The sequence below is a fragment of the Protopterus annectens genome, chromosome 3.part0, assembly GCF_019279795.1.
Source record: "Protopterus annectens isolate FY-2018-M chromosome 3.part0, PAN1.0, whole genome shotgun sequence".
Taxonomy (NCBI): Eukaryota; Metazoa; Chordata; order Ceratodontiformes; family Protopteridae; genus Protopterus; species Protopterus annectens.
Window position 1 is genome coordinate 1,025,416,452 of NC_056731.1, and position 26,472 is coordinate 1,025,442,923.

The 26,472-nt window shown below is 42.0% G+C and overlaps 1 protein-coding gene across 5 annotated transcripts in view; it reads right to left on the bottom strand.

The window, feature by feature from the left end:
• The window catches only part of ST6GALNAC4 (ST6 N-acetylgalactosaminide alpha-2,6-sialyltransferase 4), a 435,498-nt gene that overhangs the window by 101,827 nt on the left and 307,199 nt on the right, over window positions 1–26,472 (bottom strand). The window lies entirely within an intron of this gene.

Sequence of the window (26,472 nt, forward strand, 5' to 3'; positions counted from 1 at the left end):
GTTGCAAAATGCCTAGTTGCACACAGGACAACTAGTTTGCAGTGACAAGCACTGTCCCCAGAGCTGCAAACTAAACAGTCCTGACATTACTTTATATTCTCACTCCAACTGGCTAATGTATAAAAAAGGGTCTGTTGACATGGATATAAACTTTCCCACCATCTTTTTTTTACCAGATTGGTGGATATGGGCATCATGAAGTAAAGTAGAAATTGCTCACGTTTACTGACAACCAATTAATTCTCAAACAAACTGATATGGTATGTGAGACATGTATTTACCAATGTCACTGGAGGCAGATCTCTCACATAAAAGTACTCCTAATATCAGTCGGATTGTCAGTAGTGCATATGCTGCAGCCATCACACACAATTCAAAGCAGACACATAGATCCACGTATGCTGAGGCACTTAAATGTAACACCCTCAGCAACCCTGAATGCACTTTTTCAAAACAACACTCACATCAACACATACAACCACATCTCATGGAGCCTCTACTTCTAAACCCATAAGGAAAGCCACCACAGAATGCAACCTTCTAGTCATTGGAAACTCCAATGTGAGACACACTGATATCCCTCTCACCAGGCTGAGTAAGGAGAAAGTTATGGTCAGTTGCTTATCAAGGCCCAGGATCCACAACATTACACACACACACCCAAATATCAGTATGACTCAGTCACACACCTACACTACCAGGCTGTAACTCCTTCCACACCTTTTGGCCACAGAACTTGGACCGAAGCTCTAAAGGCGTTGGTGTTTCCATATTCGCACACCTCCAGACTGGTAGCCCAACATAACACATCCGAGATACTTCAGATGCAGCTAACACTGGGTAAGAGAGCGATTCAGACTGTAACCTGCTGTAGGTCCCCAACCATGTCGTAAGATTCACACTCCACATTCCTAAGCACCCTGGAGAATATCAGGGTCCAACCTAACATGCTCATACTAGGCGACGTCAACTACCCTCCATTAACTGGGAAAACTACTTATGGACTAATACACTTGCCCAACGTTTCCTGGAGTTCATTAATTCTGGTACCCTGGATGAGGGCATTCTTACCCCCACTAGAGGTAGCAACATCCGTGACCTGGTCATTTCTAACACTGGTGACCATTGCTCTACACCAATAGTCAACATCTCCCTGGTTAGATCCAACCACAAACTAATCACCTTGGAAATCCACATCCCTCCCACCCCCTCCACCCCCCCCCCCCCACAAAGGTAACTACCATGAAAAACTTCTCCAAAGCTAACTTTGGGCTTCTAAAAACAGAGGTGACTAACTTCATGGCACCCATGCAAATGGAGAATAGTTGCATGACTGCCGAATCATACATCAATGCACTGTAAGAACACGTACACAAATGCACGGATCTCGCCCTACCCAATAGAACCAAGATGCTCTCCTCCAAAAAAAGGAAGACAATCTGGTTGTCCCCTGCCATAAACAAACTCTACAACAGGAGGAGGAAACTGATGTGGAATAAGGTGAAGTCCCAAGACTGGAAAAACTCCCTTATCAGCCTCAACAAAAAGTTGAGATCCCTTCTCAAATCCTCTAAAGCTAGCTATGAAAACAGAATTGCAGCAGACAGTAAAGGCAGTCACATGGCCTTCTATAGTTATGTAAAGAATCTCCACGGTAATACCCAGATTTGCTCTGAGCTACTGTAAAATGGTACCTCCTATACTGAACCAACAGATATTGCCAATATACTGGCCTACAGATTCAGTGCCAACTTTACCCCCCCCCCCCAAAGGACCAATCACAATACCAGTAGATTTCCAGGCACCCAGTGTTACTGCTGCACAAGTTAAAACAACACTGTCCAAGGCCAAGAACACAGCTTCTACGGGACCTGAAAATATCACTGGCTGTGTTCTACATGAACTACAGAGTGAACTGGCACCTCACCTGTGTGCCCTGTTCAGTCACAGCCTCACCTCAGGCTTTGTCCCTACCAAATGGCGCACTGCTACAGTCATTCCTCTCCACAAAGGAGGAGTGACTACAGACCCTGGGAACTATTGCCCCATTAGCCTGACGAGTCTGATATGCAAAGCTATGGAACACATCATCATGGACCTAATAAACAAGGATATAGGCAATCTGGATCCCACACAGCTTGGTTTTGTGAAGAGTAGATCATGCCTACTCAACTTGGTCGACTTCTTTGAGTCAGTCACCAGAGTTGTGGATGAAGGCAAGGTGGTTCATACAGACTACCTTGATCTGGCCAAGGCCTTTGATACCATTCCCAACTCAGGAATCATAGAAAAACTCACTGAGCTAGGCATCAACCCCTATATCACTAGGTGGGTTGCAAACTGGCTCACAGAACCCACAGTGTGAAAGTAGCTGACTCCAAGTCAGAATGCTGACTAGTCACGAGTGGAGTCCCACAGGGTTCGGTCCTGGGTCCTCTTTTGTTTGGTATCTACTTCTCTGAAGTCCAGGCCAACACAAAGGGACTATGGTTGACAAGGTTCAAAAACAATTGCAAGTTGGGAGCTAATATTAACTCCCCAAGTGATGTTGACATCCTACAGAATGGCCTCACTGAGACCAATGACTGGTGTCAGAAGCATGGCCTTAAGCTCAGTGCCAAAAAATGTGTCATTATCCCCTTTGGGAAAAACCCGGTTCCCATGAATTACCACATTGATGGTAGTCCACTGAACGCAGAAGGCGTTATAAGAGATCAACACAGTTCGACAGTAACCTCTCTTTTGATCACCACATTGCCACTGTGGTCAGAAAGTCCTTCTAAGTGTTACATCTCATTGACACCTGCAACAACTGGAGAGGCTGCAAAAGTACCTCACAAAGAGGATCCTAGGCCTTAAACACTTGTACTAGATAGACAGACTCAAAAAACTCAAACTATTCTTCGTCTCATATTGCCTACTGAGAGGCGATCTCTGCTTGATTTACAAAGCCATGTCTGACCCACCTCTATTAGAAATGCTACATCTAAAGAAATCCCAATCCCTCCACACCACACGCTCCAGAGACCTCAACCTCATTACCACAACCAACAGAACGTACTGGAGGGACAGATTCATAACCCAGAGACTGCCCACGCTATGAATAGACTTCCCATACATGTCAAGCAGAGAACCTTATTGACCCTCTTCAAGAGAAATCTTGATGAGTGGATGGGACATAGAAAATTCACGCTGGGGATAACTCCAGTGGCTCTAGTCGACAAAGGCACTGGGAACTAAGGTCGGATGGCACAATGCCAGGGTAATCCTATGGCTAGGCTTGTAAAGGCCCCAGGGCCATTAGCCTAGTACACACCTATGAGCCTATAATCCATAGGGGAGTAAATGACCCGAGACGTACCTCCCTAGACTACATGACGAGAGACATCATGGAGCTCTTGGAATATGTGTCCCAGACAGGTATAAGTCAGACTTTCAGCAGGATTTTAAGGATGATGCCATAATATGAACAAAAGACGACTAACTTTAATAATTGGCTTAATTTCTGGTGTTACCCTAAGGCGGTGCAATATTTGTCAGCACGGAAGGAGATGCTCAACAGACCATGCTGCTTTGCCAGGGATGGTCTGTACCTCTACCATCTAGGCCTCTATTTGCTAAAACATTGTCCTTCCTCATAGTGCCTGTTTTAGGCAATGCCAAACTGAAAGTAATTCTGACACAGCAAATCAAAACCAAAAAAATCTAAAGTTGTTACTGCTCAATGCCAGGAGTCTAAACAAAAAAAACTTATCTAGAAGCTCTCTTCACCCTAGAGAATGCTGATGTCTATGCAGTCACTGATGCATGGTTTAAAGCTTCAGAAAGCATACTAACAGTGCAAGGTTATAATTCCTTCCACACATTTAGACCAGCTACTACACATACAGGGACTAAAGGTGGAGGTCTCTCGATTTACATCAAAAATAAATATACCTCAAGTCTCGTCAAACAGGACAATGCACTTGAGCTTCTACATGTTCAAATCACCAAAGGCAAAATCCAATACCACTTCCTTGCAAGCTATAGACCCCCCTCTCTGTGACCCAGGAAACCCATACCATGTATTTAAACATACTGGAAACTTACACCATCCAACCTAATAACATATTTTTGGGCAACTTTAATTACCCCACTATTAACTGGGAATCATACACGACACCAAATGTACAGGCACAGAGATTCCTGGATTTTGTAAACACATACTCCCTGGACCAGATTGTCAACAAGGGGTGCAACCATACTGGATCTATTCCTCACCAATAAGGGAGAGTGCTGCGCGCACCCCCTATTACAATGTCTTCTCTGGTAAGGTCAGACCAAGAAATTGTCTCCTCTGAAGAAATACAAAAAAGTGGAACCCCAGCTATCCCTGGAATATTCATGAACTACTCTAAGGCTAGCTTTCTACTATTAATTGATAACATGGCAAAATTTAAAGCCCCCATAAAACCTGAGAACACTGCTGCCCACACAGAAGTGTTCTCAGAAACCCTATACAAGCATGTTAACAACTGCAGAGTGGCAGCTGTAGCCACCAGGAAGAAGTACAGAAGTAAGAGAAAAAAAAAGCCATCCTGGTGTAATCACAATATCAATAGGCTGTACAACAGAAAGAAGAAAATCATGGCAAAAGTTAGGAGGTGCAGCACCCAGCAGGATAAAAACACTCTCGTCAAATTAAACAAACAACTGGGAGCACAAATAAAGTTTACCAAAGCCAAATATAAGGTAAATTTGGCCTCGCGAGGCAAAGACAACCACAAGGCATTCTTTAGCTATACCCGCAATCTCACAGGCAATACACAATTGTGTGCAGAGCCATTATAAATGGAGCTACTTATACACAGCCAGAAGATATAGCAAACCTACTGGCCAAGAATTTCAGCTCCAACAACACCCCTCTCTCCTTATCAACCTTCCATTAGGAAATACCATCAAATATAATTCCCCCTGCTATCACTAGGGAACTCACTCTAAGGCCAAGAACACTGCATCAGTGGGCCCAGACAGTATCCCAGATGCCTTCTAAATAGCATGAAACATGATCTATCAGGCCCACTGGAATTGCTATTCAAAACTGTAGCCTCCAAACAGGTTTTGTGCCTCATGAATGGAGAACAGCAACAGTCATCCCTCTGTACAATGGTGTGCCATCTACAGATCCTGGAAACTACAGACCCGTAAGTCTCACTAGTCTCCTATGCAAGGCCATGGCAAATATTATCACAGTAATGATACAGGAAACCTTCAGACACTGGACCCAACCCAATCTGGTTTTATCAAGGGCAGGCCATGCCTATTCAGTCTGGTGGACTTCTTTGAGAAGGTCACCAAAGCAATGGATGAGGGCAAAATGGTTCACACTGCCTACCTTGACCTGGTCAAGGCATCTGACACAATCCCCCACTCAGACATTCCTGACAAGCTTAAGAGGTTAGATACAAACCCTTATATTACCTGGCGAATAGCCAGCTCATTCACAGACAGGACCCATGAAGTTAGAATTGGTGAGTCCATCTCAACAAATAGGCTAGTCACAGAGTCCCGCAGGGATCAGTCCTGGGACCCCTGCATTTTGGCATTTACTTCATTGAAGTCAAGGCCAATGCCAATGGCCTCTGTCTGACTAAATTTGCAGATGACTACAAATTAGGAGCTGTCATTGAATCACCCACTAAACAAATGTTCTCCAGGAAGGGCTGACATTGGCAAATAACTGCTGCCAGAGCCATGGACTAAAACTAAATGCCAAGAAATGCATGACATTATCCTTCGGGAAGTTATCCAGCCTAGGAAAGTATTATATTAATAACACACCTCTAAGATTTGATCAAGTAGTCAGGGACTTGGGGATACGCACAGACAGTAATCTAGCCTTTGACCATCAAGTGTCTACAGTAGTGAGGAAATCATTCCCTGTTGTGCAACTTATAAACAAAGGTATTGCATCTAGGTCCAAAGAAGTCACTGTTCCATTGTGTTCAACATTCATCAGACCTATCATTGAGTACAATGCCTCATTTGGTATGTATCTAACCAGGCATATCCAACAACTGTAATGTCCACAGGGCTTTCTCACTAAAATAATACAAGGGTGCAAGTAACATGTTCTATGCAGACCACCTCAAGGCTCTATCTCTGTATTCTGTCTCATAGAGACTATTGAAGGGAGATCTATGCCTGACATGCAAGGCATTCTCCGACCCCATTCTGATCAACCTCTTGCATATCCACAAAGCAAACAACACCACAGTCATCTATTCTAAAGACTTAAACCTTGCAAGTGATATTAACAGGACCTGCTGGAGAAACAGGTACATATCCCAGAGACAACCCCTTTTCTGGAAAATTCTTCCCATCCATGTGAAGCAGAGTTCCTTTCTAGCCCTATTCAAGTGCAGCTTGGACAACTGGATGGGGCCAGGAAATTCATCCCTGGTTTGGCACCTACGTTTCTAATGAATACAAGCAGCCTGTAAATGGTTCACCTCTCAGGTTCCTACTTGTAAATGTTTCACCTCCCAAGCCTCTGCTTACACTTATCAAAGGTACCTGAACTTGTCAGAGATTTGGGATACATGACTACACTTAAAAAAGTCCTTGTGGTCATTAGGCTAGTACACACCTATGAACCTATAAAGGCAGTTTAGAGCTATTACAGAGGAGGAGGAAGGAGGGAAAAGATACTGCAAAGATGAAAGCACTTGGACATCTAGACTTATGGTACATAGGCAAAACTGTACTATGTTCAGCATGTTTCACTGTTGCAGTAATGACTATTTGGAAGGATTTCCAAAGCTGTAGGAAGGGTGACAGCAAAATAGATATTGAACAGAGAATAGGACCCCCTTGCAGGACTGCAGAATAATAGTGCTGAGAAAAGGTGTGGACTGAGGACAGGTGGCTGCCTCCAGAATATTTTGTGTGGACGCCCAACTGATAAAGGCACCAATTGTAGCTGTTGCCCTGGCGGAATGAATTCTAACATGTTCAAGTACTTTTTAGAGTGGTGTTTGTATTAAAAGTCAGTACAGTTAGAGATCCAGTTAGAGTTTGTTTAATTACTGGTCTGCACAATTTGCTAGGAGCAAAGGCCACAAACAGTTGACTTTGTGTTTTTTTTGTCTTATTCAAATAAACCTGAGCTCTCCGTGTACATCTAAGGAGTGTAAGGTTCTCCCTCACCATTCTGTGGGTGTGGGGAAAAAGTGGGGAGTTAGACTGATTCAGGGAGAGCGCTGTTGCCACCTTGAGTATGAAAGTGGGGCTAGTTCTCAGTGAAACCCTGTCTTGGTGAAACCTGAGGAAGGGTTCTTTATACATTAGTGCCTGTTACTCGAGATTCTCCTAGCTGAGGTGATGGCTACTAAGAAGCCTATTTTCCAGAATAAGAATTTGATGATTATACAGATGGCAGGCTCAAAGGTGGAAACACTCACATGTCCTTCCATATTACTGTTGCAGTATTCCTTACACTAGGGATTCCCTGCCAAGGGTAGCCTGACATCCAGCCAGTATAACAAAACCTTAGGTTGTAATAGGGACACAGTACATCACACATATGCACCCTGCACATGGCGTAGAGTATAAAGGTGAATTACGGATGTACTTTCCTCTGAACTTCTTTTCTGTCAGTCCATCTCTGATTGTCATTCTGAACCCTCTTTCATCTGCAAGCCATTTTCAGCTAAGTGCCCTTTGAGGTTTTTCTTATCTTATTTTTTTTATTTTTTGTTGGATTACATGTCACCCAGAAAAGAGAAATGCCAGTGTAGGAGTCAGATTCCCCATAAGGACTATCATGATTAGTGTTTGTTTTGCTTAGGTAATTCTCACGATCGTACTATTTGCCAAGCATTTTTCCCTAAAATTTTGCATAGTCATCGCTCCTCTTTAGCTATTTACTTAGAGAAACCACGTCATAAATGATTGGCTCAGGGTACAATGGTAGAATCGGCCCGGCCTGAGGGTCAGCTGTCTGCAAAGAAAAAGGCCAAGAAGGTTTGGTCAGATTCTTCTACTATGCCGTTTCCACAGGGCATCTATTTTGATGCTGGTGAAAGCCTGGATGAATAGCTGGTTCTTCAGTTGGATTTGTCTGTCATGACCGCTTTAGAGGCCGGCATGGACCCAGCTTCTCACACATCTCCTGAGGCACTGCAGATGGCCACTTCGGATGTTCAGGGGGAACTGTGGCTGATTATATCTGAAGGGCCTAGGGGTGTTCCGCAGATTCTTGTTAGGGAGCAGATTCCCACTATGCTGAGTGTTGGCAGGGGTCTAAACTGCTTAAGATATTTATGACTGACGTCCCTTTGAAAAGGAAGCAGAAGACTAAGCATATTTCTTCTGCTCCTAAGGATACTCGGCACGAATGGCAGGATTTCATACAGGGTCTGTTTAATGCTCTTACGGCTTTGAAGCCCCCTCAGGGAGTTTCTGTTCCTGCCCTCCCTTGGTCTTCTACTCCCCTTATGAGGCCTAGGGAGCAGGATTCTTCTGATGAGGAAATATCGGCTGATACAGTATCTTTGGCCTATTAGTCCCAGATTCCCTATCCTTTGGACTATGGTTCTGAGGAAGAGGACTCTATTCGTCTGGCTCCTCTCTTTGAGGAGATTTCCTCTGGGGATACTGTTTCCTTTATGGTGGAGTTTCCGAAAATGGTTGTTCAGAAGAGGTATTATGACCTCCTTTAAATGGAGTTTCCAAAACCTTCTGCTTTCCCTCCTGTTGTAGCTGCTTTGTTGACACTTTCTGCATCCTCTCCTGCTCCTGATTCCCAGATCCCTGCTCCTAAAAAACCTGATAAGTTTTATAAAGTGCCTGATGACTGTACGTTTCTTTACAAGTGCCCCTCTGCTGACCCTTCTGTTATCTCTGTTTCTTCTGATAAGCCTTACAAGCTTTTACCTTCTACTAAGTTACTTCCCTTTGACAAGGACAGCATGAAACATTGAATAAGAAGGTGTTCTCTGTTGCAACTGTGGCATTTAAGGCTGTGAATTAAGAGACCCATATGACTAGGTATGTTTTGGCCTTTTTATCTCAGGCTTTTCAAGTCATTTCAGATCTTCCTGATTCTAGGAGGAAGACTTCAGTGCTCTCTTTGTTGGGGTTCTCTTCTCAAGTTGCTCACCATTCCATTAAATGTAGTTGTGATGCAGCTGATGCCTCTTTTAGAGCTGCTGCCATTGGTTCTGTGTTAAGGAGGTATTCATGGCTTTGTCTTCAGCCTCTGTCTGATGATATTAAGGCCAAGCTGACAGATGCTCCTCTTGACAATAAAAATCTCTGTGGTTCTGCAGCTGCTGAACTTTTTAAGTCTCTTCAGGAAAAGGGTAAGGCTATGCAGGAATTAAAACATATTTTTGTTTCCCCTGTTTGCAAATTTCAGGGGAATGATCCTATCAAGTCGGTCTTTGTTCATAGGCAGTCTCACAATATTCCCAGAGGTAAAAAGGGTGCTAGAAGGGCTCCTTCTGCTAAGTCCACTCAGACTCCTACAGCTCAGCAGCCTCTTTTTCCAGACAGACAAGGTTCTGTACGAATGTCTTCTTCCCTCCCTTCTAAGCCAAGTTACTCTATCTCTGTCTTTCCTTGTCCCTTCGCAATTGGTTAAGGATCACTCAAGATTCTTGGGTTCTATCCACATTCAGGAAGGGTATTACATGGTTTGGAAATCCCTTCCCCCTTTTTTGGGCATTCCTCTACCTCCTCAGGAACAGCTGCCCTTTTTTTTAGATGTTCGTCAGAGCCTTTTGTCCCAAAGAATCATCCAAGCAGTTTCTGTACCTCGAAAGGGGAACGTTTTTATTCAAGAAAGTTTCTGGTTCCCAGGAAATAAGGCACCTAGAGATCCATTCTAGATCTTTCCCAGCTCAATACCTTTTTGAAGGTTCCTTCCTTTCAGATGTTTTTCCTTCAAATCCAGTTTCCTTTTCTTCTGCCTCAGGCTTTCATAGTCTCTCTGGATCTCAAGGATGCCTACCTCAATATTCTTATGCATTCCCTTTTCATGAGATGTTTACATTTCTCTGTTTCTTCCTTGCATTTTCAGTTCTGTTTTTCCCTCTGGCCTCTATACTGTCCCAAGATCTTCATCATATGGCTCAGTCCTGTGATTGTTTTTTGCAGGATGAGTGGAAGACAGATTTTTCCTTATCTGGACGACCTGCTCATTTAGAATTCTTCTCCAGAGACACTGCTTCTGCATCTTCACTATGTTATTTGTCTGCTGCAAAGTCTAGAGTTTAAAGTGAATTTCCAAAAATCCTTTCTGACTCCTTTTCAGGATCATGTTTTTTTCTCGGGTGCAGGCTCTAAACCATTCCTACGCTGGCTTCTCTGCCTCCTCCCAAGGCTCGAACTCTGATTGCTTTATTTCACTCCCTCCTCCTTCAGGTTTTGATTACTGTTAGGGAGGGCTCTGGGATTCATTGCTTCCATCATTCCTATGCTTCCTCTTTCCAGGTTTCTTATGAGAAAGCTGCAGTGGTTCCTAAAGTCAGTCTGGCTTCAATATTTTCATCCTTTGGACTTTCCAGTTCCTCCTCTTCCATGTCTCAAGCTAGAGCTTCAGTGGTGGATTCATCAACTGCCCCTCAACCAAGGGCTTCCTTTTCAGCCTCCCATCCCCGCTTTTTGAATGCCTCAGTCACAGGGTAAGGAGCCTCCTTTGGCTCTCTGAAGGTTCAGGGCCTCTGGTATTTTCGCTAAAGGAAAGACCATATCAAGATAAAAGAGATGACAGCTCTTCTTCTGGCCCTGCAAGCCTTCCATTCTCTATTCCTTCCAGAACCCCTAAAAATCTTTACGGACAATACCACAGTGATGTTGTACATCAACAAGCAAGGGGGGATGGGCACGGTCTTACCTCTTGTGCAGACTAACTCTTCAAGTTTGGGATCTGGCTGTCCAGTTTCAGGTGACTCTTTAGGCTGTTTCTATTCCTTCAGGTCAGAACACTGTGGCAGACTCTCTGAGCAGGTTCATAACACAGACTCAAGTGGATGCTTGCTTCATAGAGATGTGTTTCTGGACATTGTTCACCAGTAGGTACTCCTCGGGTAGATCTGAACAGACAACTTCCTCTTTTTTTCACTACAGTCCCATGTCCTCTGGCCTGGAAGGTGGATGCCCTCTCATTTTCCTGGAAGGGGATATTTCTCTACGCCTTCCCTCCCCTTCCTCTCATACCAAGGGTCCTGTTCAAGATAGAACAGGATTCTCCCAAAATCTTGTTGGTGACTCCCTTTTAACCCAGATAGCATTGGTTCCCTTTTCTTCTGCACTTAGCCAAAAGAAATCCTCACAAATTACCTCACAGGGTCTCGCATAAGACAAGGGGTCTCTCATCCCTCCCCACTTGTCCACTGTTCAACTGACACTGTGGGTCATAGGGTTGTAGTCCCTTTTAGGCACCTTTTTTTTCTAAGGACATGCTTCAGGTTCTGCAGGAGGCCAGGAAACCCACTATCGGGAAATACTACGTATCAAAATTTAAGAGATTTTCTGTTTGGTGTCTTGCTCATAACCTGGCTCTACTTTCTGTGGAAGTTCATTTGGTTTCTCCTATTTGTGGGAATTGCTCAATACTGAGCTGGCATATTCATCAGTTGAAGCCCACCTGTCAGCTATTTTTGCTTGTCTGTCTTTGGCTCCCCCTTTGGTTTCCAGACTTGAGATCAAACAAGATGTCCTTCACATAAGGCCTCCCAGGAAGCCTATTCTTCCTTCCTGGGACCTTAATTTTGTTCTTTGAAAAATTGACACTGACTGCTTTAGAGCCTGGAAGTTCAGCTTTCTTACAGCATTGTACTTGGAAGACAGTTCTTCTTTTGACCCTTACTTCAGCTAGAAGGGTGTCTGAGATTCATAGGTTCATAGGTGTGTACTAGGCTAATGGCCCTGATGCCTTTACAAGCCTAGCCCCCCAAAAAAATGCCCAGGCACCGTGTCAACCAATGTTAGTTCACAGTGCCCATATCCAGTAGTGCAACTGGAATGATCCCTGGAGTGAACTTTTGTTACCCATCCACTCGTCAAGGTTTCTCTTGAAGAGGGCCAATGAGGTGCTCTGCTTGACATGAATGGGAAACTTATTCCAGAGTATGGGCAGTCTTTGGGAGATGAATTTGTCCCTCCAGCATGTTCTGCAAATTGTGGTAATGAGGTTGTGATCTCTGGAGCATGTGGCGCGTGGGGATTGAGATTTATTTAGGTGTAGCATTTCAAGTAGGGCTGGGTCGGACATGGCTTTGTAAGTTAAGCAGAGATCACCTCTAAGTAGATGATAAGAGACTGAGAACAGCTGAAGTTTCTTGAGTCTGTCCATGTAGGACATGTGTTTAAGGCCTAGGATTCTTTTTGTGAAGTACTTTTGGGGCCTCTCCAGCTGTTGTAGGTGTCTGGTCAGATACATGCTAAATGGGGCCTTATATTCGATGACTGGTCTAATGAGGGATGAGTAGAGAGGGATGATGACCTCTTTCTTCCTGCATGCGAAACCTTTGGTTATAAGATACGCCACATTGAAGGACTTTCTGACCACAGTGGTAATGTGTTGGTCGAAGGTGAGATGGCTGTCGACCTCGGTGCCCAGATCTCTTATGGCCCCTTTAGTATTCAGTGGGCTCAAATCAACATGGTAATTCATGCGAACTGAGTTTTTTCCAAAGTGGATGATCATGCGTTTTTGGCGTTAAGCTTCAGGTCATGGTTCCGACACCAGTCACTGGTCTCAGAGAGGCCCTTTTGTAGGATGTCTGCATCACTTGGGGAGTTGATAATGACTCCTAGCTTGCAGTCATCAGCGAACTTGGTCAGCCAGAGTCCTTCTGTGTTGGCCTGGACTTCTGAGTGGTAGATGCCAAACAGGAGAGGGCCTGTCTGTTTGCCAATTTGCAACCCATCTAGCGATGTAAGGATTGATGCCTAGTTTGGTGAGTTTATCAATGATACCTGAGTAGGGAATGGTATCAAAGGCTTTGGCTAGGTTGAGGCAGGCTGTAATCATTGCCTTACCCTCATCTACAGCCTTGGTGACTGCCTCGAAGAAGTCAACCAGGTTTAGCAGGTAGGATCTCCCCTTGACAAAGCCAAACTGTATCGGGTCAAGAGTTTGAAGAGTGCCTATATCTTTGTTAAGCAGGTCCATGATGATGCGCTCCAGGCTTGTCAGGCTAATGAGGCGATAGTACCCAGGGTCTGTAGTTGCTCCCCCTTTATGGAGCGGGATGACTGCAGCAGTGCCCCATTCATTAGGGACATAGCCTGAGGTAAGGTTGTGATTGAACAAGCCACACAGATGTGGTGCCAGTTCATTTTGTAGCTCATGCAGGATGCAGCCAGCGATATTATCAGGTCCCATGGATACTGTATTCTTGGCTTTGGACAATGCAGCTTTTACCTGTGCCACAGAAATGGTGGGTACCGAGCTTTCATCTGGTATTGTGAAAGGGCCCTTGTGGGGGGGGGGGCAGTAAAGTTGGCACTGAATCTGTCAGCCAGTATGTTGGCTATATCTGTTGGCTCAGTATAGGAGGTGCCATTGTGCAATATCTCAGAGCAAATGTGGGTATTGCCTTTGAGGTTTTTGATATAGCTATAAAAGGCTCTGTGGTTGTTTTTAGTGTCAGCCGCAATTCTGCCTTCATAGCTGGCTTTAGAGAATTTTATAAGGGATCTCAGCTTTTTGTTGAGACTGATAAGGGAGGTTTTACAGCCTTTTGACTTCATTTTTTTCTGCAACAGTTCTTCCTTCGGTTGTAGAGTTTACTGATGGCTGGGGACCACCAGATTGGCTTCCTTTTTTGGAGGAGAGCGTCTTAGATCTATTTGGTATGGCGAGGCCCATGCATTTGTGTACATACTCGTACAGTGCACTGGTGTATGATTTGGCAGTCATGCAGCTATTTTCCATTGGAATGGGTGCCGAGACATTACCCATCTCTGCTTTTAAGTGCCCAAAGTTGGCTTTAGAGTAGTTTTTCAGGGTGGTCACCTTAGCGGGGGGGGGGGGGGGTAGGTGAGATGGAGATTTCCATGGTGATCAGTTTGTGGTCAGATTTAACCAGGGAGGAACTGACTATAGGTGTGGAGCAACTGTCTCCCATGTTGGTGATAACCAGGTCGAGGATGTTGCTTCCTCTAGTGGGGGTCAGAATGAGCTAGTCCAGGGCATTGGAAATGATAAATTCCAGAAAGCGTTGGGCCTCCAACATTGGTACTTGAATAGTTTTCCCAGCTGATGGAAGGGTAGTTGAAGTCACCCAGTATGAGAGTATTGGGTTGGACCTTGACAGATTCCAGGGTGCTTAGGAAGCTGGCATGAGTCTAGGGACATGTTTGGGGATCTGTAGCAGGCTATGACTTGTATCACCATCTTACCCAGTGTTAGTTGTATCTGAAGTATCTTGGAATCATTATGCTGGGCTACCAGTCTAGAGGTGTGGGTATCCTTTAAGAATATGGAGACACCACTGCCTTTGGAGCTTCCAGACGCATTCTGGGGCTGAAAGGTAAGGAATGAGCGCAGGGGTGCTTTCTACCTCTTTAAACCAGGTCTCTGTTACAGCATAGATTTCGACCTTTTCCATTTTGAAGAGGGCTTCGAGCGAGTGCATCTTGTGATTTAGACTTCTAGCATTGAGCTGCATGACCCTCAGATTGCATTTGTTTGCAACTGTTACAGTGGAATTTTGGTCTTTGGAACACTGCCTAAAAAAGGCATTATAGGGGTAACAACAGCCTTAGCCAGTACCTGGAATCCCAGGGGTGATGGATGCAGGCCGTCTCTGGCAAAGCAGAGGTCTGTCGATCATGTCGTCCCAGGCAGACAGATACTGGATCCCTTTAGAATGGCTGTTCCTCCTTTTTTAGTTTTTCATCAGGACAGGGTGTCTCTTCACAGTAATCCTTCCTTTATACTCAAGGTGGATAACAAGTTGTCTTTTAGTCGACCTATTTATTCGCCCACTTTTTTCCCCTTCTCCGCAGTCTGCTATTAAGATGGTTCTTCACACCCTGGATTTGCATAGGCAACTCAGATATTTAGATAAGACAAAAGGCATTCATAAATCTGAGCAATTTTTTTGTTTCCTTTCATCCTAGATCTTTAGGTTTGGCTGTTTCTAAGCAAACTGTTTCTTCCTGGATGTCTAAGATCACTTTCTTTTGTTATGATTTTCATAGAAAAAGCCAATCTACTGTTAAGGCTCATTCTACCAAGGATGTGGCTTCTTCTGGTGCTTTTATCAAGGGACTGAATACTAACTCCATCCTTGAGGCAGCTACTTGGACTTCTGTGCATACTTTTACCAGCCACTATTAGGTGGCTATGGTTTCCAGGGCTAGAGCTGGACTTGCCAGGGTTATCCTGCATGGCTTTCTTGAGGACTCTGCTTGGACCTTCCTCCTTCTCCCAACTTTCCTCCTGAGCTTTTGTACTCTCCCTAATGTAAGGAATACTGCAACAGTGATATGGAAGGACATAGTACAGTTTTGTAAAATCTTAACATAACAGTAGATGTCCTCTTCCTCGATGTTGCAGTATTCGCTCGCTGCCTCCCCCCTCCCCCTTTTTCTTTCTCCTTCTGGATGCACAACAGTGACGAAAAGGACATCTACTGATATGTGAAAATTTTACACAACTGTACTTTTTGCTTATACAGAACTGAGGTCTCTCCTGGGCTACCTTAGGTTCATAGGTGTATACTAGGCTAATGAACCCCAAGGCCTTTTTAAGCCTGACGCGCAACCCCAATGTGACACACAAGTTTTATGTTTTAGACATTTATATAGGGGATGATTTTTGCTTACCCATGTTTTACTGTCTGCCTCTGTCCATCAGAGACACAGAAGCCAGACCGGGTTGAATTTCTGATTTCTCAGGTTAGGACAGGGACCAGGATGCCTTGTAAACCAGGTATAATCACTTCCCTGTAGTCTGTAGGAGTATAGAGATGGGGCTTTGATGTGACCACATAGGATATTGTGTTTAAGCCATTTATTTTTTTGTAAGAAACCTTGCAGAAATTCCTTTTTCTGCATGTGTTTGGTAAGGTACATACTGATGGGGGCATTATACTCTGTAATGGGTCTGATGAGGACTTCACTGGACCTAGATGCCATCTCTTTATTTAGATGATGAGCAACATAGAATGATTTTCTTACTATCTTGAACAAGGTGGTCAAAGGCTAGGTTACTATCTACAGGAGTGCCCAGATCCCTGACTACTGAGTCAACTCTTAGGGGTGTTTTATCAATGATGTAGTTTCCTGGGGTGGCCTACTTCTGAAAAAGTACTATAATGCATTTCCTAGCATTGAGTTTTATGACAGGCACCAGTCATTTGTCTGTGTTAAACCTATATGCAGGGTCATTGCATCTTGGGAGGATTTTATGACTGCAACAGTTTGCAGTCCTCTGCGAACCTGGTCAGACAGAGACCTTTCACATTGGCTTTGACTGCCAAGAAGTAAATGACAAAGAGAAGTGGGTCAACACAGAGCCCTGTGGGATTCCACTGATGACCAGCCGATTGTGGAGGTGGTCTTACTGATCTTAGCCTGCTGGGTCCTATCTGTGAGCCAGCTGACTATTCTACATGTTATTTAGGGGTTTATGCTTAATTCTGTAAGTTTAACAATACCCAAGTGAGGTACTGTATCAAATACTTTAGCCAGATCAAGGTAGGCAGTATGCACCACTATACCCTCATCCATTGCCTTGGGGACATTTTCAAAGTTGTCCACCAGATTCAGTGGGCATGACCTTCCTTTGAAGCCAAACTGGGATGGATCCAGTGTCTGGACGTCTCCAATGTCTTTGTTAATCATTTCCATGATGCTTCTTTCCATGGCTTTGCAAATAAGACTAGTCAGAATAACGGGTATGCAGTTTCCAGGAGCTGTTGATGGTTCAGCCTTGTGAAGGGAGATGACCATTACAATCCTCCATTCTCATGGCACAAAGGCTGTTTTAAAACTACAGTTAAACAGTGACTCCAGTGGCCCTGATAAGTTGCATTTTAGACTATTCAGGAGGCATCCTGGGATATTATCAGGTCCCACTGAGGCTGAGTTCTTGGTCTTAGCGCAGTCAGGACATGCTCTTTCTTTACAGTTGGAGGGATTATATTTAATGGTGTTTCTTGGGGGGTGGCTCAGGATGAGTTAGGGGTAAAGTTGGAACTGAATTTGTTACCTAAAGGATTAAATATATTGCCTGATGCAGTGAATGTGGCACTATTAGCCATCAGTTCAGTACACTGTTGTGTGCTGCCTTTCAGGTTTATGACATAGCTGAATAAAGTTTTACTGTTGTCTTTTTCCTAGGAGGAAACCTTGAAATTGGCTTTACTGGACTTAATTATCCCTCTTAGTTGCATGTTTAGTTTGATGAGAGAATTTTTATCTTTATTGGCGTTAGACTTCCTGATCTTAACCATGTTCTTTTTTCTTTTGTTGTATATCCTGTTTAATTTGTTATGCCACTTAGTTCTGGTAGGCACAACAGCCTCTACTCCACCACTGACACGGTTGTACAGGGTTTCTGTGAACAATTCTGCACAGGCTGTTGTGTTCTCTGGGTTTGGAGACTCATTGAATTTTGAGAAACTATCGCTAAATAAAAGGTAGTTTGCCTTTGAACAGTTCCTGTTACTGGGTTTACTGGGGTCCCAGAGTTGATTTTGATTGAGACTACTCTATGGCTAGACCTTACCAGGGAGGATATGACACAGGGAATGCAGCATTCTCCCATATTTATCAGTACAAGGTCCAGTATGTTAGCACCTCTAATAGCCATATGCACTAATTGGACTAGGGTGTTTATATTTACAAAGTCCAGAAATCTCTGTGACTGGTGATTTGAGGCTGTGTAGTCTATAGATAGGTAATTAAAGGTCCCCATGATTAGGGTGTTTGGATAGTAAGTGTCTCCACTAGTATGTATAAGTATGTGCTGAGAGTTTCTTGGAACATGGAGGGTGACCTATAGCTAAGTAGTATATGCTGTGGGATGTTCTCTATGGTGATTTGCACATGGAGAAATGCCAGTGCATCACCCTGTTTAGACAAACTAAAGGTATGCTTGTTACTGATACATATCAAGACACCTCCACCTTTAGCCCCGGCTGTTTCATCATAGGTTGAGAAAACAAAAGGGACAGCACTAGTAAGTAAGCAGTTATACCAGAGATATGAATTTTAATAGATAAGTAACAGACCCTCGGTGAAAAGCTGCACAGAATAGTTCACATGTTGTTTGCCATTGGTCCTGCAGCATACAATGAATCTTCTAACCTCTTTCAAAACAAGTAGGACATCCTTGTCTAACAGGTGGCTCTGAGGAATAATGATTATATTATCCAGGCTGCCAGCTTCAGTGTGTTCAAGTTGGGGTGAATGGTGACTCGTTTTTTTTTTTTTTTGTCAGTTGTTCTACCTCCTGCAGTAGCAACCAAGGTTCTTGTCTTATAAGTTGTGTAACTGAGGGAACCATTAATGCCTTGACCAGAAGGGTCTCTTCCCTCCCTGATTTTTACAAGTAACTGAGAATGACAGGTAATGGAGGGAAAGCATACAGAAATAGACCTGTCCATGAGAAAGAGAAGGCATCTGTCCTCCAGGCCCAGTTGTCTTAGGCCCTAAAACAATACTTTAACTGCCCATTTTCTGTGCAGGCAAAAAAAAGTTCTACTTATTGCACAACTCATTTTCCTGTAATTTTCTTGAATGTGTATTTTTTGGCATCCATGGGGTCTGTAACAGACTTAAACAGATGCTCTGCCAGATTGTTGTCTTCTTCTGGAAGATACTGTGCTGTTAGGTGCAACCTCATCCTTTGTGCTTCCACCCAGAGTTGCACTGCCAGGCAGCAGAGTGGGGTGGAGTGTCTACTTTCATGTTTATGTATCACAGCATCATGGTGGTGTCTGTGTTTAAGAAAAGGCTGCCTGGTTTCCATATTTGTTTGAATGCCATCATGCCTATGTAACCTGTCATCATTTTTTTCAAGTTGATATGACTTTGAAGGAAGGCTTTTCCCACTTGTGCTGGGAACCCCGAGGTACATCTGAAGTCATAGAGAAGTCTGTAGAGACCCTATGGACCTAAAGCTCCAGGTGAAAGAGATGGAGTTAATTTTTGTGGAAAGAGGCTATGATATTAAGTTAATTAATCAGGTTAAAATAGAAGTACTGGGAGAGACATACGATGCTGATTATCACATGCCTTCTGGGATTACGGCTGCTAATAAATTAGCTCCTAAAATGACAATGACTCATGATAGAACCATGTTTGTTACTACCTATACAAATGACAGTGCGACAATTAGGAGAATTATCTCTAGACATTGGGGAGTCTTAACATTGGATGATAGAACATCAGATATAGTAGGCCCCAGCCCTGGTTTTATGTATAGGAATAATAAAACCTAAAAGGATCCTATGCATAGATCATGACACAAGTAAGATTAATTTTTCATTGACAGAGGTAATGTCAGGAGAAAGGGGAACATATCCTTGTAGAAGGTGTAACTACTGTGGATACATATCTAGGGAACAAGATTTCATACATCCAGTGTTAGACTTCTCCTTTAGCCCTAGGTTCTATGCAGACTGTAATACCTCGGGGCTAGTTTATTTAGCTAAATGCCATACATGTACAGCATTTTACGAGGCATGACTAAAAGGAGTTTTAAACAACGATTTATGACCATGTATATGACATAAGGAAAAGAATATGCTGAATGCCTTGGCTAAACATATTTCTAGCCATAATGATCATGGCTTTGAGTTCAGAGTACTTCAGATTGTACCACCTGGGCAGAGGAAAGGTGACTATCTGAGTTACCTGGAACAAAAAGAACTGGAGTGGATATTTAGACTAAGAGCTCATTATCCACCGGGCCTAAATACATACGTTTCTTTGCGTTCCATATTAAAGACCCGTAGATAATAAGATATTTACATCAGGTATTAGGTAGATATACATTTTCACACTATGAATTATGGTCTACTTTTAGATTCTATGCCATACTTTGCTGCATATGTTTTATTTTTATCTTTATTTTTATCTACCTATTTATATCTATATATATACATATATTTATTGATAAGCCAGTTTATATTAAATATTCATATAGCATATTAGTTTTTCTGCTTTTGGATGATTATGCCTGGCTAGATCAAATTAATATGAAGTTTTTATATCTCATATTCATACATATTTATTTATGTTTATATTTTCATAGCTATTGAGTTATTCATTGTATTTATTTTATATGTACATTTTATACATTTTATATATACACATTCTCATTTGAATATATATTTTTATTTGAATGTGTTTTATCTGAATATGTATACATATATATACAACCGCATTAGATAATCTGACTTGAAAGTTTGAAGTGGTTACATTATTGTGTCTTGGTTCACAGAGGGTTAACCTCCTGTGAATAATCTCTCCTTAGTTGTTCATTGGAGGGTTTGAATTAATTGGACCATCTAAGATAATTAAATATGTATAAATATAGTTGTTACTCTTTGTGTGGTGATCTGAAGAAGCGTATTGTTACGCGAAAGCGCTCATCCCTGTGTTTCATCTAATAAATATCATCGTGTTTTAATACTCTGGATTTCATCATTGTCTCCTGCCTCTGCGTTGGAACTGAACGTGTTTTTTCTACTATTTAAGAGTACATCTGAAGTCATCATTTTTTCCCTAACACTGGAAAGGGACTTTTGATCTTTAGGCAATGTTCTAGCCACTATTACAATTCGCTTTTCAGGCAGGGGAGAAGCTGTATCTTGTAGTTTAGAGGGTGTGTGTGCTGATGTCATACATTCCTCAGGAACCAATATATATTACTCATGTGAAGCTTTGCCAGGAGGACCGTTTGAATGCAGGAAGCTATGTAACCCAGAGCTCTCAGGATTTCTCTTTCTAACACCAAATCCTGTTGAGCTAGCATTCTGAAATACTGTGTTAGAAAAACAATCTTTTACTGAGGAAGAATGGCAGTTTGTCTTTCTGTGTCCAGCCGGGATCCCAGAAATACCAGCCTGTTTCTGGGCATGATAATGGATTTCTTTAAGTTTAGGGAGAGTCCCAGGTTTGAAAGGCAGTTAATGGTGAAGTGAAGAGAAGCTTTCCAGCACCTTCACAGAACTTGCTTGGTTGAAGCAACTTTCTAGGTAAGGGTAGATGATGTAAACTGAAGAAGAGATATCCTCTGTATTCCTTTGCTGTGGGTAGGTGGATGCAGGCATCATTCAGAGTCAGAGTGACCATGAATTCCTGAGGTGAAAGCTTGGGTATGGGCCATTGCAGAGTAAGTACCTTGAAATTGTTGACAGCTAACAACCTCTTTAGTCTTGACAGGTCTAGAACTGGCATCCGGGTTCCTTCTTTTCTTGGCACTAGGAAGACTCATGTAGTACTCTGTTCTTAATTCTTTGGGAGGAATTGGTTCTATGGGGTCCTGTTTTTGAAGAAGCTTAACCTAGGTCTGAGCCTTCCTGAGTTACCCTTTGGGAACAGAAGAGATACCTGTGGGCCTTGGTAGGAAAGCAAACCACAATTTGTATGCAGCCATTATGATTATTGCAGTTTCTCTTAGGTGGTTTTCTCTTGCTTTTCTAAATTAAATTTTAATTCTCTTTATAATATCAGTTCATTATTTTGATATAGTTTAGTATTCTAGATATGGCTATATTAGGATCTGTTAGTTTTATAATTTGGTTAGTTTACTTTTAGATAGACTTGATTTTAGAGATGTGAACCATTTTGCCAGTAATGCCATTTCTGATTAGCTACTTGTGGTTAGTTTTTGTTTTTCTCTTTTGTTATATTTTCCATTCCAGTCAGAATGATAATCATTTTTAGAAGGCCAATGTATTTGAGTAATTTTGTTTTAGGATGTTCTTTGTGTGTTTTTTGTATGTGCAGTATGTACAAAGTTACATGTTCTTCTTTTCAATTATTTTGCATTGAACTGGAAATGTGATCTGTGTTTCAGTTTATTTTATTATCCTTTTTTAAAAAAAAGTATTTAGTTGGTGGGGAGATGCCAAAAAATACACAAGCTTTTAATGATGTACCAATACAGAGTGGATAACAAAAAATATATACAGTGTGTACCATATGCATGTTTTTTATCAAACCTTTTACTAAGACTTACTATAGCTGTACAAACATGTTACATCACAGTCCTGGTTAATGTTTTGTCTCCTTCCTTTAGGAAGAGGGAAAGCCTGCCTTCAGTCTTTGTTGGAGGAAGAGGAGTCTCAGTAGGGGTGGGATTTAAGGGGGGTATGTGGGGTGATATTGAGTCATAGCTGTTCCCTGTTGGACCTTGGGGGGGGTCTATTAGGTCTGGATCCTTGTTTAGCTTATCACCTTCTTTGCTGTCTTTCTCTCCTAATTCATAAGCTCCTTGGTCTTGGTTATGTGGTAAGAAAGGACCAGGAATTTGCTGGTAATTCCTACCAAACGTTGAGGCTGAACCTGCAGATAGTCCTTGATAGCTTATAATGACTTAGCCTTATCCTCCAGTTTCTTAAATATAGTTGAGCATTTGCTCCAAACAGAAATTTCTTTTCTAGTGGAGCATCAAGAACTTATTTACCATGATCAGGAAGAGACCATTCCTGTAGCCAAGCATCTCTACTGATTATAGACCCTGATGCAGATGCCCTGCTTAATGCTTCAAAAGCATCAAACCCCCTAAAGTAAAGAATGTTTTGCAATCTGTTTCACAGAGTTCTAACAATTCTTAAAGGAGAACTCTCTTCTATCATTTCTGGCTTCTGTTTTATCTGGTCCAGGAGAGATTCCAAGAATTTAACCATGTTGTAACTGGCAATTTAAAGCTTTCATGGCTAGGGTAGCTGATAATGTACACTTTATCAAACCTGCCCATTCTTTATCATTATGCAAGGGGTCATTAGAAATGTTGCCTTTGGTTTCCCCTGGTCCTAAGTAAACCACCTCAAGATCTGCAACAGGGTTTTTAAACAGCTACTTATGAGAGTCCAGGTCCCTGTAAAAAGTCAGGTTTCCTGGGGGCAGGAGTCCGGAGATCAGGCTACTTGGGAAGTGTCTTGAATAATGTGATCCACAGCCTCTAGAACTGAAGGAATATCCATTAGTTTATCTTCAGAAAGCCTAAGATATTCTACTAATCTTTCCTTAGATTGAGGGTAATCATGAACCACTGAACTGAAGGACTCAATTCATCTTGTGGAGAGTCTCTCCAAAAGAAAAATCAACAGGTGGTGAAGCTGAGGTAAGGTTTTCATTTGACTCAGAGTTGGCTTGTGACCCTGAGGATATCTGGTCCACATAAGCCAACTCCTTTTCATGCATGTCACAGGAATCTGAAGACTCTTGGGGGAGGTCCCTTTTCTTTTTAGCAGGAGAAGTTCCTGATAGAAAATTCATGCCTGTTTGAATCTCACAGAATCTATGTGATCCTTGGCTAACCTGACAAGGTCCTACAGGAGTAGGTTTGAAGTGGCTGAGAGATAGAAGGCCTAGGCTTGGGCAAGCTGGAAACAGCCTTTTTATATTTAGCCTTGGGGCTGGTCTTGAGTGTGGCAACATTTGTCATTGGTCCAGGCTGCAGGCAGGCAGATAGCTGTAGCCTGTACCCAGTCTGCTGAGGGGATTGTGGCCTCCCCATCTGTTGGTCTGGTATTGGAATTAGAAGCTGGTGTCTACCAAGTGACTCCAGACCCACCTGATACCCTAAGAACTTCAACTTAAATGGATGCTGAAGGGCCGACAGTGTGGTGGATTCCAGAAGCCTCTCACGAGAGGTCTCAGGCACACATTCTGTCGGAGGGGACTGCAAACGCATCTCTCTCCCTTTGACAATCACATGCCTGGGTGGACTACCCAACACCGGTGGGCTATTCTTCAGCACCATGTCTTTCTATGCTACTCCATTTTATGAGGAAACTCCATCTCAGCATGACTGTAGAATAACATAGCATACATGGGCCTCTGACACACACTTTCTCTAAAACTTCTCAAGGGACTCTGATCTATGATTAATGGCTCTTGAATTAAGGTGAACACACTGGGGACATTTAGGCACGTTGTGATCCAGGCCCAGGTAGAACAAACGCAGTGTGCAGAAGTCTCTATGAGGGATTTGTCACTTAACTTACTATTGGAAGTGACAATTTTCTTTTACTGTTGACAGAGCAAAGGTAATATCTCTTATACTCTACAAGAGTGTGGAGAAGGAAGGGTCTGTAATTTTTACTCTGGCAGATGGATACAATTCTGTGGTGATAGTAAAAATAAAAGTAAAGCTTCTGGATGAACACGTGACAGTGAAGAAAAAAGGAATAAAGGTTCAGTTTGTAGTATTTGGATCTGAGGTTGCATACCATTAATTCGAAAATGATCAAGGCAGTACTTGGCAGAGATATCAATAGCTATTCTGGCACCCAGTGCCATCGCCCAATGTGGCACCCCCATCCCCTCAACTTTAAGTTGCAGAGCAAAATCTAAAAAATCTGTTCCCCAGTCTAATCTTATGTTCCTTATCTAAGGAACTAACCACATCCATTCTTCATGATCTATGCTCCTCAACTCTGAAATCTTCTTTCCTTTAGATTCTTTCAACATCAATGCAATGCAAAAATTAAAGAAAAAATTAAAGGAAGGCAGTTAATAAAAAACAAAATGAGAGTATCAATCAACCTAGAGACTGAATCTATACCTAGTTTGATTCAGCTTTTTATTAGTTGTCTTGAAAAGACAGACACTCAAAAATTAAGTACCTCACCGATCTATAAGATACTAAGAGAAGACACACTAAAGTTTGACTCAGAGTTTTGGAATTACTATGTAAAGATTAATGGAGAACAAATATCTGATGAATAAAAAAAGTGTTACTGAAGTCTACGTATGGTACCTCTTCTTCATTATGTTGGAGAATGTATACATGGAAATTTATGAATAGGAGTTTCTATACTCCACATAAAATAAATCTTTTACTCAAAAACAGTGAAAGTAAATGTTGGAAATGTGATGAATTACTAGAGGCCAACTGGGTTCACATGTTCATTGAATCTAGAAATGTTCAACACTAGGAAGACTTCAGATATTTTGTAAATGCTTTATGGTCTGATTACTGTCATATTTCTAACTCACTAATCCTATTCAATGTTCATATACCTAATGTAATACCTAAATCTCAGATTCACTTACTCTGGTCAATTCTTGCAATTGCCCAAAAAGTTGCTACTTTGAACTGAAAAAGTAAACAAAATTTGATGTTTAAAGATTTTATTAATTTAGCAAAAGTTGTTTGTAAAAAAGAACTGCAAACCATTTGTTATAGAACTCATAACATTACTCATAAAAAACAGCATGACAAAAACTGGAAAACCTTTTGAACAAATACTGATAGCGTCTCATAGATAAAATGATTGTTTATCATGGATGAATGTAAATATTGTAAATAGTTTTACGGTTTTCTTGTATTTGTTATATGTACATTTGTGTATGTTTATAATGAAAACAAAATAAAAATGTTTTTGAAAAAAAAATACTCATAACACATAAAAATCAATGGTTTATACTGAGCCAACATGTTAGAACATCCAGTGGGGGGAAACAGACATCAGTCAATCAATCACTATTAAGCAAATTAATGTTTCCATAGAGCATAAGAATCCAAGCCTGAGGGGTTGTCCATGTTGTATCTAATTATAAATGTCGCTTCCTTTTGCTAAATCATTTATATGGCTTCTGCTACAGGTTATAAATATTCATACTTGTAGAAAAACTGTGTTTAGAAATCATTTTGAAATTCTGTTTCAGTATTATAATGGTCCCATGTAAATATATGTTTACAAAAGTAGCAGTGTTGACATCTGAATTCACCTTTTTCTTATGCAGGAAATGGGAAACCTCCAGATGTGCTTTTATTGGAAGATAACCTAACTTTTTTGTGCTGGAATAAGACATACTAAATTTAAAAGGTAAAACCTGTTCCCATATACTGCCAGTAAATAAAACTTTTTAATTTTATAATTAGTGTTACTTACTTCTTATGCCAGAAATTATAAAATGTAACAGAAATATAGTGATTCCCTATATACAGTCCTTATGAATATAATACGAATAACTCCTGCCAGTGTGACTCCTCAGAAAAACATTGTTTCCTGATTTACACAAACCTTCTGTAACATGACTGTCAGAAGTCTGGCTCCATGAAGGAGAGGAATGGAGCTCTTACAGCTACTAAGTAAATGGAGTTTGATTAGTGGCCCCAGCGCTGGAGAATCTAGATACAGAAGGAGAGTAGTGTAGGTGTGTTTACTGCTTGCCTTTCCTGGGAAGTGGGTAGGGTAGTGGGCAATTAAAAATCATTTTAAAACTTAAAACTTGTTCCACTTCCTGTGCATGAGGAGAAGGGGCAGCACAGCTTCCTGCCAA